Here is a 12178-nt window from a genome sequence, read left to right as displayed (position 1 = left end):
AGTCATGAGGGTGGAATCCTTATGATGGGATTAGCGCCTTTGCAAGAAGAGACACCAGAGAGCTTATTTGTTCTCTGTCTCCATGCACACACAAAGAAGGGGTCATGTGAGTACACAGCATGATGGCAGCCATCTACAAACCAAGAAGGGAGCCCTCACCAGAACCTGATCATGCTGGCTCCCAGATCATGGACTTCCAGCACCCTGATCATGGACTTCCAGCCTCCAGAACTGTGAAAAAATAAGTGTTGTTTAAGTCACCCAGTCTGTGGCATTTGGCTACAGCAGCCTGAGCTAAGACACCATCCCAAATTTGCTACAATTAATACGCAGATCCAGGAGTGACAGCACTTATCATAGATGCTAACTACTTGGAGGAACTTCTTTGACCAGAGTTTCTCAGCCTCTGAAAAGGACCACTTTCCTTATGAAAATCCATGCTGTCTATATGTTTTTGGGATAAGTCAGTTTCATTACTTACGTGATAATCACACCTCATGTCATCTTGTTTTCAAAAATAACTGTTTAAATTGCTATTTAAATGTGAGATGTATGGTCATGCAGGGTGGTTCTCAGTTTTTCCTTTGCCGTTCTGGCTAAAAAACAAACAAAACAAAACAAAATACAAGTAGCTGAAACATTTTCTCATTTAAAATTTTCCTGAAAACAACTCTCTGGGTTAGTAAGATCGATAATCATCTGCTTATCATTTCAGTGCTCATCACCTGTTTTCCTAAAAAATTGAATTAAAAGTAAATTAATTTACCTGAGCCTTGCCCTTGAGGCCAAGACACTGATTGCTCATTGAATATGCATGCGCTCACCCACTTCACCACTGCCTTGCAAGTCAGTCGAAGCCATATGACTCTTTCTGGCCAGTGGACTATAAACAAAAGTAACAAGGTATCGTTTCCAGTCTGAGGGAGTGAGAAGCTCCTTTATAATTCTTTGGCTGTATCTTTCCTAAACTCAATGACCTTAGGAGCCATGTGTTAAGCTACTGGAATCACAAGATAAAAGCATATTGGTTCCCTGAACCACCACTTGGAAAGGAGTTTCCCTGGAGAGTCACGAGACTTGGCGAAGAACTTTATGTACCAAAATAAATCTTCAAGTGAAAGTCACTGTAATCTGGGAGTGTGTTACTGCAGCGTAACTTAACATCACCCTGACTACTAGACTCATACCTACAATATTTTTCTCCTTCTGTTTTGGTTCTTCCCTGTCTTTTGACCTTCAGTGACTGTAAATAACATCCATAAAAGCTTTCAAAGGCCTGCCTTAAGCTGCTTTTTGTTTCTCCTGAAACCTCCAACAACCCTGCCAGACTGCTATTTTCAAAGGCTGAGGCCTCAAGTCTGATTTTACATCAAAGACATGCAAGCATGACCCAAAAGATGAAAAAACTTAAGAACATCCAAGAGTCAGGGGCTTCGCTAATCACTGGGCTTTGCTAATATAAACAACAAGGCAATCTCCTAAAATGTGTGAAATTTTCATATTTATATTTCTTATTTTCTAATCTAGAAACTGTAGCAGAAGGAGAGGTAGAAAAGGGAGAATAGTCATTTACTCTTTGATTTGGCTTTAATTTCCTTGGCAGACAAATTAATTTTACATTTTATCTCATTTTAGAGATGTTAATACTTTTTTTTTTTTTTTTTTTTTTTTTTTGAGACGGAGTCTCACGCTGTTGCCCAGGCTCGAGTGCAGTGGCGCGATCTCGGCTCACTGCAAGCTCCGCCTCCTGGGTTCACGCCATTCTCCTGCCTCAGCCTCCTGAGTAGCTAGGACTACAGGCGCCCGCCACCGCGCCCGGCTAATTTTTTGTATTTTTAGTAGAGACGGGGTTTTACTGTGGTCTCGATCTCCTGACCTTGTGATCCACCCGCCTCGGCCTCCCAAAGTGCTGGGATTACAGGCTTGGGGATGTTAATACTTTTTAAAAGAGCACCACAGAATAGTCTGGGGACCTACATTCTAATCCTAATTATTTCAGTAGCTAATCTATGAGCTTGACTGTCTAACTCTAACTGGCATCTCTGATTTTTAGCGAGCTTATCAGAACATTGGGCATGGTAATTCACCTTCTTCACTAAGTTATTGCAAAATTGCAATTCAATGTCTGAAATGCTTACCAAAGTACTCCGCACATGGCAGATGCTAAAGAGTTTGTTGAATGACTATCCATGAGCCAATTAACTTAACTGCTTCCCTTTTATTCTAATAGAAACTGCTAATACTGTGATGTAAAACATAAATGGTGCAAGGGGTGTGGGGTCATTTTAGTCAACCAGAATGTCATAGTTGATAAATGTATTCTTGTGTGGACATGTTTGACAATGAAAACAATTCTTGCTCTACTCTACTGAGCTATTATAAAACTCAAATTAGATTACCTGTGAAAATGCTAGGTAAGCTGTCAAGTGACATACAAATATAAAATGCTGGTGTTAATAATATTGTGACCAAGGCTGGCTTCATTGGTGTGTGACCTGTGTAGTCACATAGGGCCCTGCACTTACGAGGGTTCCACCGTTGATTGAATGATGTACTATCATCATCTTGAAATCTTAGTATTTGTTTTTTGTAAACAAGGGGCCCCACAATTTCATTTTGCACTAATTATATAGCTGGTCCTGGTTGTGACTCAAAATGTTGTTTCTTTTTACAAAAGGAGAGCCTTAGATGCTTTTACTGGTCCCTTTCAGTCCTAAAATTATATGATCCTAAAAAATATTCCAAATGTTGTACCATTTTTATTTATTCATTTAAAAAATCCTTCTATTTCTACCATTCTTCTATTTCGATTCAACATTTTTTAAAGTATCTGTTATTTCTCACAAGCTCTCAATCTTTCACTTTCCACTTCTGCAAAGCTCTGGGAAAAGATTTTATTTTCCCTAATAGATTCAGTCTACTTAGCTAAAATCCTTAGAGACAATTTCAACTTTGTGTTTTTATGAGGCCTCTTTCAAAGTATGCTGTGCTGCTGCACACTTAACAGTCTGGATTCTAGGCTGAAGACTTGCACTGATATTGAGTAATGCATTTTATGTTTTTACAAAAAGCATATTTTTTAAACATCTACATTGCAAAGGAAACTTAGGAGTCACAGTCCTCTTCCTCTGAATCAGAGAGGCTATAATGGAGCAGAACATGTAGAAGACTTGGCATTAGTAGGTTTATGTTCAAGTTCTTGTTCTATCATTTACTGGATATGTGAACCTAACTGAGTTGCTTCAATCACTCCAGGCCTTAGTTTTCTCATCCATAAAGTGGGGTGGCAGGGGGAGGGGTAGATATTATTTGCTTCATAGGGCTCTGGGGGAAAGAAATGAGAATGATGTCCTTAAAAATCTTTTGTAAGGAGACTAACATTCTAGAAGTTTTTTTTTTCATTTTAAATAATTTCATTCCACGAATGAATGAATGAATCAGCCATAAAAATCTGAAGATCTAAAGTGAACCCTATACCTCCTGCACTATTTCTCATGATGGTTAGCTTAGCAGATTCCACTGGGTTCAGTAAAAAACAGGTCAACTTGTTGATGAATATTCATTTAAGGAATACCTTCTCAGCACCCACTATGACCTGGGTACTTTGCTAAGCATACACCAAGAATTCTGATGCTATTAGTATTATTATTATTAAATTAAATTAAATTTTAAGTTCCAGGATACATGTGCAGGAAGTGCAGTTTTGTTACATAGGTAAATGTGTGCTATGGTGTTTTGCTGCACCTATCAACCCATCACCTAGATATTAAGCCTAGCATGCATTAGCTATTTATCCTAATGCTCTCCCTCCCCCAGCCCCTCTGGCCAGGCCACAGTGTGTGTTGTCCCCCTCCGTGTGTCCATGCATTCTCATATGACATGAATTAGAAAAAAACTACTTTAAAATTCATATGGAACCAAAAAAGAGCCCATATAGCCAAGATGATCCTATGCAAACCGCCCCCCCAAAAAAAGCTGGAGGCATCACGCTACTTGACTTCAAACTATACTACAAGGCTACAGTAACCAAAACAGCATGGTATTGGTACAGAAACAGATACATAGACCAACAGAACAGAATAGAGATCTCAGGAATAAGACCACACATCTACAACCATCTGATCTTTGACAAACCTGATAAAAATGAACAGTGGGGAAAAGATTCTGTATTTAACAAATGGTGCTGGGAAAACTGATCAGCCATATGCAGAAAATTGAAACTGGACCCCTTCCTTACACCTTATACAAAATTAACTCAAGATGGATTAAAGGCTTAAATGTAAAATCCAAAACTATTGGTGGGAATTCTGATATTATTAATTCACAGTCTAATATATTCTGAAAAAACAAAACCACATAACATTATACATTCCATCATAAATATTTTGTCAGCAAATATTTATGGTCATCCACAATATGCCAGGTTTGTAATATGAAGATTTTTAAAGGAGAGATAGAAGTTGCTATGGGGATCATAATAAAGAGTCTAACCAAATCTCTCTCTTTTTAAAAAATATGGCAAGGAGTAGAGGAAAGTTATTGGAAAAAGCTGGAAGAAAAAGTCCTCAGAGAATCAATAATAAAATGCCAGGATGGGCCATTTCAGATGAGAAAAGGTAAGCCTTGGGCTGAGATGGAATGAGAAGGGGAGAGAAGTAGAAAATTAGATGCTCTGCATAATAGCCTAAGAATTATAAATGTCTCCAAGGAACATCAAAAGCAAGAGAGTAAAGGAACCTAGAATAGAAGGAACTAAGGGAGATTAATGGAAGGAAGGGGTGGGGAAAGAGAGAGAGAGAGAGACAGTGGTGAAGATTTAGGAAGCCTGGGCCCTGAGAAGGGGTGGCCAGGGAGAAGTTTCCTGTGGGCGGAATGGCACTGCTCCCAGCTGTGTCAGTTGTGCACTGTACAACTCCAGGGAGAAATATTGGCAATATCGGCCTGCTGGTTCACATAACTATTAGAACAATTTCTCGGCAAATTGTTAAACGAAATTATGGGAGGCCATTATTTTGGATTGAACTCGTGCACTAGGCCACAGCAGACCAGACCAAACCAAAATGGAGTCACTCATGCTAAATGTGATATAATCAAACTGAAACTTTAAGGAAGTAGATAGGTTCTAAAACAGACCATGTTTTGTTTAACTGCAGCACAAGAAGGTGCCCTCTACTCTAACCCTTACAAAAAATTACCTGATGTCCTTTTTCCCAACTTACAAAACCCATTGTTCTGCTATTTCCCAGTGGAACTGGAGAACAAATAAGTACATTTATGATGGTGACAGAATGAATCAACACCTAAAGTTGGGGTAATTGTTAAATTAAGTTTAGCCTAAAGCTGCCTCCTTCTATAGTCTACATTCAGCATAAGTGTTTCCCCATACATAGTGAACTGTAACCTGATTGGAGGTATAAACAGACTGTAACCTATTCTTGTGCCAGTCACCAAGTTTTGCTCAATCAAAGACAGCCAGCTGTTTAAACTGTGCTCAAATAAGCCGAACACTGGGCTATAACAAATCCGGCTATTTCTGTACCTTACTTCCTTTTTCTGTCCATAAATCTTCTTTCATTTTGTGAGTATGTTGTAGCCTCTGAACCTGTTCCAGTTTGGGGGCTGCCTGATTCATGAGTCATTCTTTGCTCAACTAAACTGTATTAAATTTAATTTTTCTTTTAACAAGATGATAATAAAGACCTTGAAGGATGCACTCTTTTTAAGTTTACAGAAAGTTGTCTTTTGGACTAGCAGGGCTACATGGTCAGGGGAATTTTGAGAATAGTTGTTCACCTTTATATTGCTTCTGGCAATTGCTCTTGGGCATCACCCCAAAATCTCCACTTAAATTACACTATACATAATTTCCTTGTATGGTTATGGTTTTGGAAAATTCAGGGAAAAGTGCAGCATGGTGGACATAGGGTGGTAGAGAGGAGGAGCTCTACAAGGAGACATCAGGAAATGGAGAATTCGGTAGAAACCTGGACTCCCCAGGAAACTCGTAAGTACCTGGGAAATCCCTGCGGATGTGAGGGGTTGGGAAGACACAGAACAGTTTCCACTTCCGTGAAATGAGGGTTCAAGCAGTTTCTATTTAAATATCACAGGACAGGGTAACTCCAGTAGGCTGGAGAACCTGGGGTCTCCAAAAGAAACCAACATCAGTATTGTAGGTACTAGCAATATCAGATGTGTCTTTCAAATAAAACCTCCTCCTGCCCCACAGATACTCAAGCTATTCTTTTAGTCTCTCATCCTCAAAGGCACACACAAAAGGGAGCAATTGCTTTTTAAATTCTGCCTGCTAGATAGGGTCTGATGAATACATTTCCAGAAAATGTTGCCAAGAAACTTGGAACCATCTTTCTCCTAACCAAGCTCATGACGACTCGAAAAACCCTGTGATCTCCATGGACCTCAGGTAAAAACACCTGTCTCGCCTCTCCAATCAGCTATGACCAAAACAGTAACAAGAGCTTCCTTGGATGCAAACCTCCTTGGAAAATGTAAAAGGGCCATAGAAACTGAGGAAGATAATTATGCAAAGGAACATTTTCTTGTCCCTGACTACGTAGGACCCCATTCAGAACCACAAGGGACCCTGCAGTAGGCCATCCTTCTCTGCAGAGGGAAGATGCAGGCCTGGTCTAAGTGGCTGCAGCTGCTCGGAAGTGGCCCTCACTGGGACCCAGGAGGTGTCCTAACAGTCCACAGCAAAAGTTCTCATTTTACTTGAAAGTACAGCTTTCTCCACTCCTCACCACCCCCAGAATTTGTAATCTAGATTTTAAACCACATGTAGTCATGCCAAACATTTTTTTCTGAGATTGTCAAACGTTTGTAGTTAATTATCAGTTGGAATCGATGTAACAAAATCTGCATTTCTATGCTGGATTTTATTAAAATGCCTCTGATATCGGCCGGGGGTTGTGGTTAGTGTATTGCTAGTACATGCAATGAGGTTTTTCCTTCTTCTCTGAGGAAAACCCCAACAGGCTTTATAAATCAGTACTATCAACTGGAATGGCCCAGACTTACCGTAAGAAAGTGCTATCACTTCCACTTTTAAGAAACAATGAACTATTTCCTGGCTTCTCAATTAGGAAGGCTTTTTGGGACTTTGAAGAAAAAAAATGTAATACGTAATAAATACACTAAGGAACAAGCATGATTAATGACAGTTCAGAAAGAGTCTTCAAGCTGGTTTCTTATAGCTCAGGAATCTACATTTACTTCTCAAGAAAACCCAGCTTCCGTGAGGGCTATAATGAATGCACAGAGAAAGTCAGAAAATACAAAAGAAATTCTCACTCTAGGATTTGACTCAAGTCTTAAGCCTTCCTTGAATGGGTGGGGTAGGCTAAAAAGCCACTCTTGCCACTCATTGACTTCTTATCCATTGCATTGGAAGCTGTTATGAAGGCATAGTGGGGGTTGGAGTGGGAGCCCAGAGATCACCTTCCTCCTGCAGAGAAGAAAGGAAAACAGCTTGTGTCCTGGCATCTTCTTAGGACTTCTGAGCCTAATCAACATATTAACTCTGGAAGATGTGATCAGACCAGAATGTATCCCCCAGTCACCCTTATCTCTCCTTCCATCTGTGGCCAAAGAGAAATAGGTCTCTCTCTGTATGAAACACACCCATTCATTAACTCTTGGGAAGCTATCCCCTCCTCAGCTTTTCCAGTACATCATTTTACCTCATTGTACAGTATCTTAATCACTCCAGCTTCTTGCCTCCATAGACCTGCTCATGCCTTCTCCATCCAAAGATGAGGGATTCCTACTCTTTTTCTTCCATCACCTGAATTTCCCTTTTTTTTTTTTTTTTTGAGACAGGATCTCACTCTGCCACCCAGGCTGGAGTGCAGTGGCACCATCTCGGCTCACTGCAAGTTCCGCCTCCTGGGTTCACGCCGTTCTCCGGCCTCAGCCTCCCAAGTAGCTGGGACTACAGGCAGCCACTACCACACCCAGCTAATTGTTTTGTATTTTTACTAGAGATGGAGTTTCACCGTGTTAGCCAGGATGGTCTCGATCTCCCAATCTCGTGATCCACCCACCTCGGCCTCCCAAAGTGCTGGGATTACAGGTTTGAGCCACCACTCCTGGCCCTCCATCACCTGAATTTCAAAATCATGCTGCCTTCACCTCCTTATGTAACATGTGCTCTGTCACCCATGGCAATCTCACTCACTGCTTGCCCATGAGACTTCTGAGAATCACCACGTACCTTCCATTGCCCACATCCTAAAAAACTCTTTTCAGTAATTACTGGGATTTACCTTTTTGCTGCAATTATTTTCACACTGATGTTTTTGACATTCCTTCTTGCCACCAGTTGTATGATAATGGCTTTTCCCTCTCCTGCTATTTCCAATTGCTGTCTTTCCACTTACACTGTCAGTTCTTTCCCTTTAAAGGACCTTTAAAGGTAGGGTGGTCAGAGGATTTCATCCTCACTTTTCCGTGATATGAGTTTCTTCTTCTGTAAAAGGAAGATGATGATGTTGCTAGTAGAAATATGAAATGGTGCAGTCACTTTGGAAAACAGTTTGACTATTCCTAAAAAAGTTAAAACATAGAGTTACCATTTGACCCAGCATTTCTACCTCCAGGTATATACCCAAGATAATTTTTTAAAATACATGTTAACACAAAAACTCATATGCGGTTATTCATAGTAACATGATTTATAACAGCCAAAGAGTGGAAACAAATGTCCATCAACAGATGATGGATAAACAAAGTGTGATGTATACACACAATGGAATATTACTCAGTCATACAAAGAAATGAAGTGCTGAAACATACTACAGCATGAATAAACCTTGAAAACATGCTACAGAACATGAATGAAGTTAGTCACGAAAGACTACATTCTATACGATTCTGTTTATATGAAATGTCTAGAGTTGGAAAATGTATAGTGATAGAAAGTGGATTAATAGTAGTCTAGTGACAGGGAAATGATGAGGGATTAGGGATAATAGCTCTCTTAGTCTAATTATGCTGCTATAACAAAATACCACAGACTGGGTAATTTATAAAGAACAAAAATTTACTTCTTACACTTCTGAAGCCACCAATGTTGGTGTCTGGCGAGGGCTGTTTTCTGCTTCCAAGATGGCACCTTGCTGCTGTGTCCTCATATAGCGGCAGGTGGAAGGCAAGAGGGGCAAACTCTCTCTGAAGCCTCTTTTATACAGGTATTAATCTATTCATAAGGGCGGAGTCCTCACGAGTTAATCACTTCCCAAAAGGCCCTCCTCTTATTACCACCTTAATGAGTATTAAGTTTCAACATTAATACCTTTTTGAGGGACACCACATTCAAAGAAAAGCAATAGCTAAAGGTTATAGAGGGGTTTTTGTTTTTGCAGTGATTAAAAATTTTCTCAAGTTGTGTTGATAATTGCACAACTCTGTGAATGTGCAAAAAAACCCCATTGAATCGTACACTTTAAATGGATGAATTGTATGGTATGTAAATTATATCTCAATAAAGCAGTTACAAAAACAAACAAGTAAAAAACGTTAAGAAAACAAATGAAAACCAAAGAGGAAGAGGATGATATACCTACCTCATCAAAGGTGGGGGGAAGATTGATAAAATGAGGCACGAGCATCCCACAGCACAGTAACTAGCTCATAAGGAGTGCTCAAAAACTGCTAGATATCGATAATGTTATTCTACTTTCTTTAGTTACATCTTATGTTCACAGTTCCTTTCACCGTAAGAAACAGAAAACTCCATAAACATAGAGCAGAGTGTGATTCAAAGAACTCACATTCAAGGGCTGGAAGCAAAGTTTCATGCATTCTTTTACATGTATCTAATACTACTTCATAATAAAAATACTTTCAAAGAGTCATTAATGGGTCTAGTTGAGCTTGGTTCTTATTAAATATTTATAGAGTTGGCAACCAGCTTATCCATACAGGGAATTAGACAATAGAAGCTGCTCCTTTTGTATCTGGGTGTTCATATTGTTTTCTTTGGCAGAGTACCAGGAAAGTTAGGTTTGAAATAGAATCCTTGGAGGAGAGGTGGTTAGGATTTCCAACTCTCCATTCTGTCCCTTTTTTAGTAAGTTTTGAGTAATCTTCCTGTACTTGGTGCATACTGTCCCTAGGAGGATAATGATGATATCTCATGATTTGAATAGTAAACTTCCTTTAGGAATAGTTAACTGAGGAGTCATTGGGATTATTGTTCCCTTAAATATGCATTTAAACACCAAATGCTAATCTTTTATTGAACTAGAAAAACATAAAAGTTTACATAGTGAAGGTGTCAGCCCTATAGCTAAGGTATAAATTTTTCAAGTAAAAAATTGCTATGATGTATCTCTTCTTTTTCATAACTTTTATCAGTTATTTATCACTGTTTTATTTGTCTGTAGGACTTAGTTGTTTTGTAAAATGTGACGACATAAGCTTTGGGTAGAGATCATATTTGTCTTGTTTACTGTTTAATACCCAGCCAGAACTTAAATCATAGAAGGTACTTTAAAAATATTTTTGAATGAACAAATAGTGTATATACATAAAATGTATTAATAGTATGTATAAAATATATGATGCTACAGAGACCTACACACCTGTGCATCCATGCATGTACATCTATGGTCTAGGGCTCAGTTTCAGCTTGGGTGAAATCTGTGATGGTGAATTTTATGTGTCAACTGAAACGTGGGGTACCCAGATATTTGGCTAAATACTATTTCTGGGCATGTATGTGAGGGAGGAGATTAGCATTTGAATTGGCAAACTCTAAAGCAGATTACCCTTCCCAAAGTAGGTGGCATCATCCAAGCCATGAGGGCTTGAATAGAACAAAAGGTGGGGAAGGGAGAATTGGTTTCTTTTTCCTGATTGACTGATCTGGGACATTGTTCTTTTCCTGCCCTTGGACTGAGACATACACCATTGAGTCCCCTGGTTCTTAGGGCTTTGGACTTGGACTTAACTATACCACCACTTTTTCTGGGTCTCCAGCTTACAGATGGCAGACTATGGGTTTTCTTCCTCCTCCATAATCATGTGAGCTAATTTCTCATACTAAATCTATCTATCTATCTATCTATCTATCTATCTATCTATCTATCTATCCATCCATCCATCAGTATGTATATATTTAGCAACATCTACCTATCTATCTATCCATCATTATCTATATGTTTACCAATGTCTGTCTGTCTGTCTATCTATCTATCTATCTATCTATCTATCTATCTATCTATCTATCTATCCACCCATCCTATTGGCTCTGTTTCTCTAGAGAACCTTGACTAATATGAAACCCTTAGAGCTGCTCCATGTAGTTGTGCCCAGACTTGGACTGTGATTCTTGAGCCTGCTCTTTCTATAATGTTCTTTTTTCTTCCAAAATACCCGAATCCATGTTGAAATACCAGAAAATGAGGATGCCGATAAGGAAAATGGGACTATGGTCATGTAGGAACCACCACCTGAACAGCTCGACCCCCTATCACTTTCTTTTCTTCTGTGAGAATTCACCCCCTTCACTAATTGGACCCAATACCTCTCCCCAGAGATCATTTACAATGTGCTTGTAATCTCAATATAGAGATGCATTAACTAATAAAAGGCTTCCACCATAACATCTCCAATTTATGAATGAGTTTCAGTTTTTTTTTTTGGCAATTGTAATGATTCTTTTGTAAAGGAGGTTTCATTCTTTTCCATGGGCAGTGACATTTTACCAATACAGTTAAACCTTTAATATGCCTTTAATATGGCTTTTAAGAGAGACACGCAATGGTTTTAGCTAAGGATGATTTTGAGGACTGTGTGCATCAAAGTTGTTGGTGGCCCTCAGCTGGATGCTCACCCGGGACTCTCATCCAGGGGCTTTGGTTTTTCTTCACATGGCTTGTTGGACTTACACTGAACATGGCACCTGGGTTCCAAGAAAGAGCACTTCAAGTGGACAAACCCAGTGTACGAGCAATGGTCAAGCATCCGCTGTCTTCATCCTTGCCAATATTCCAGTGGCCAAAGCTAACATGGCCAAGACCAGAGGCAATGTTGGGAAGGCTGGCACAAGAGTTGGAATGGTAGGAGTCATGGTTTATTGAGGACCACCAAAGTAATAGTCTTCATGATGAGAGAAACCATAAATATTGGGCAAGTTTTTAGAAGACCAATG

The sequence above is a fragment of the Macaca fascicularis genome, chromosome 11 (genome assembly GCF_037993035.2).
Source record: "Macaca fascicularis isolate 582-1 chromosome 11, T2T-MFA8v1.1".
NCBI classification, from domain to species: Eukaryota; Metazoa; Chordata; class Mammalia; order Primates; family Cercopithecidae; genus Macaca; species Macaca fascicularis.
This window is presented reverse-complemented; position numbering follows the sequence as displayed.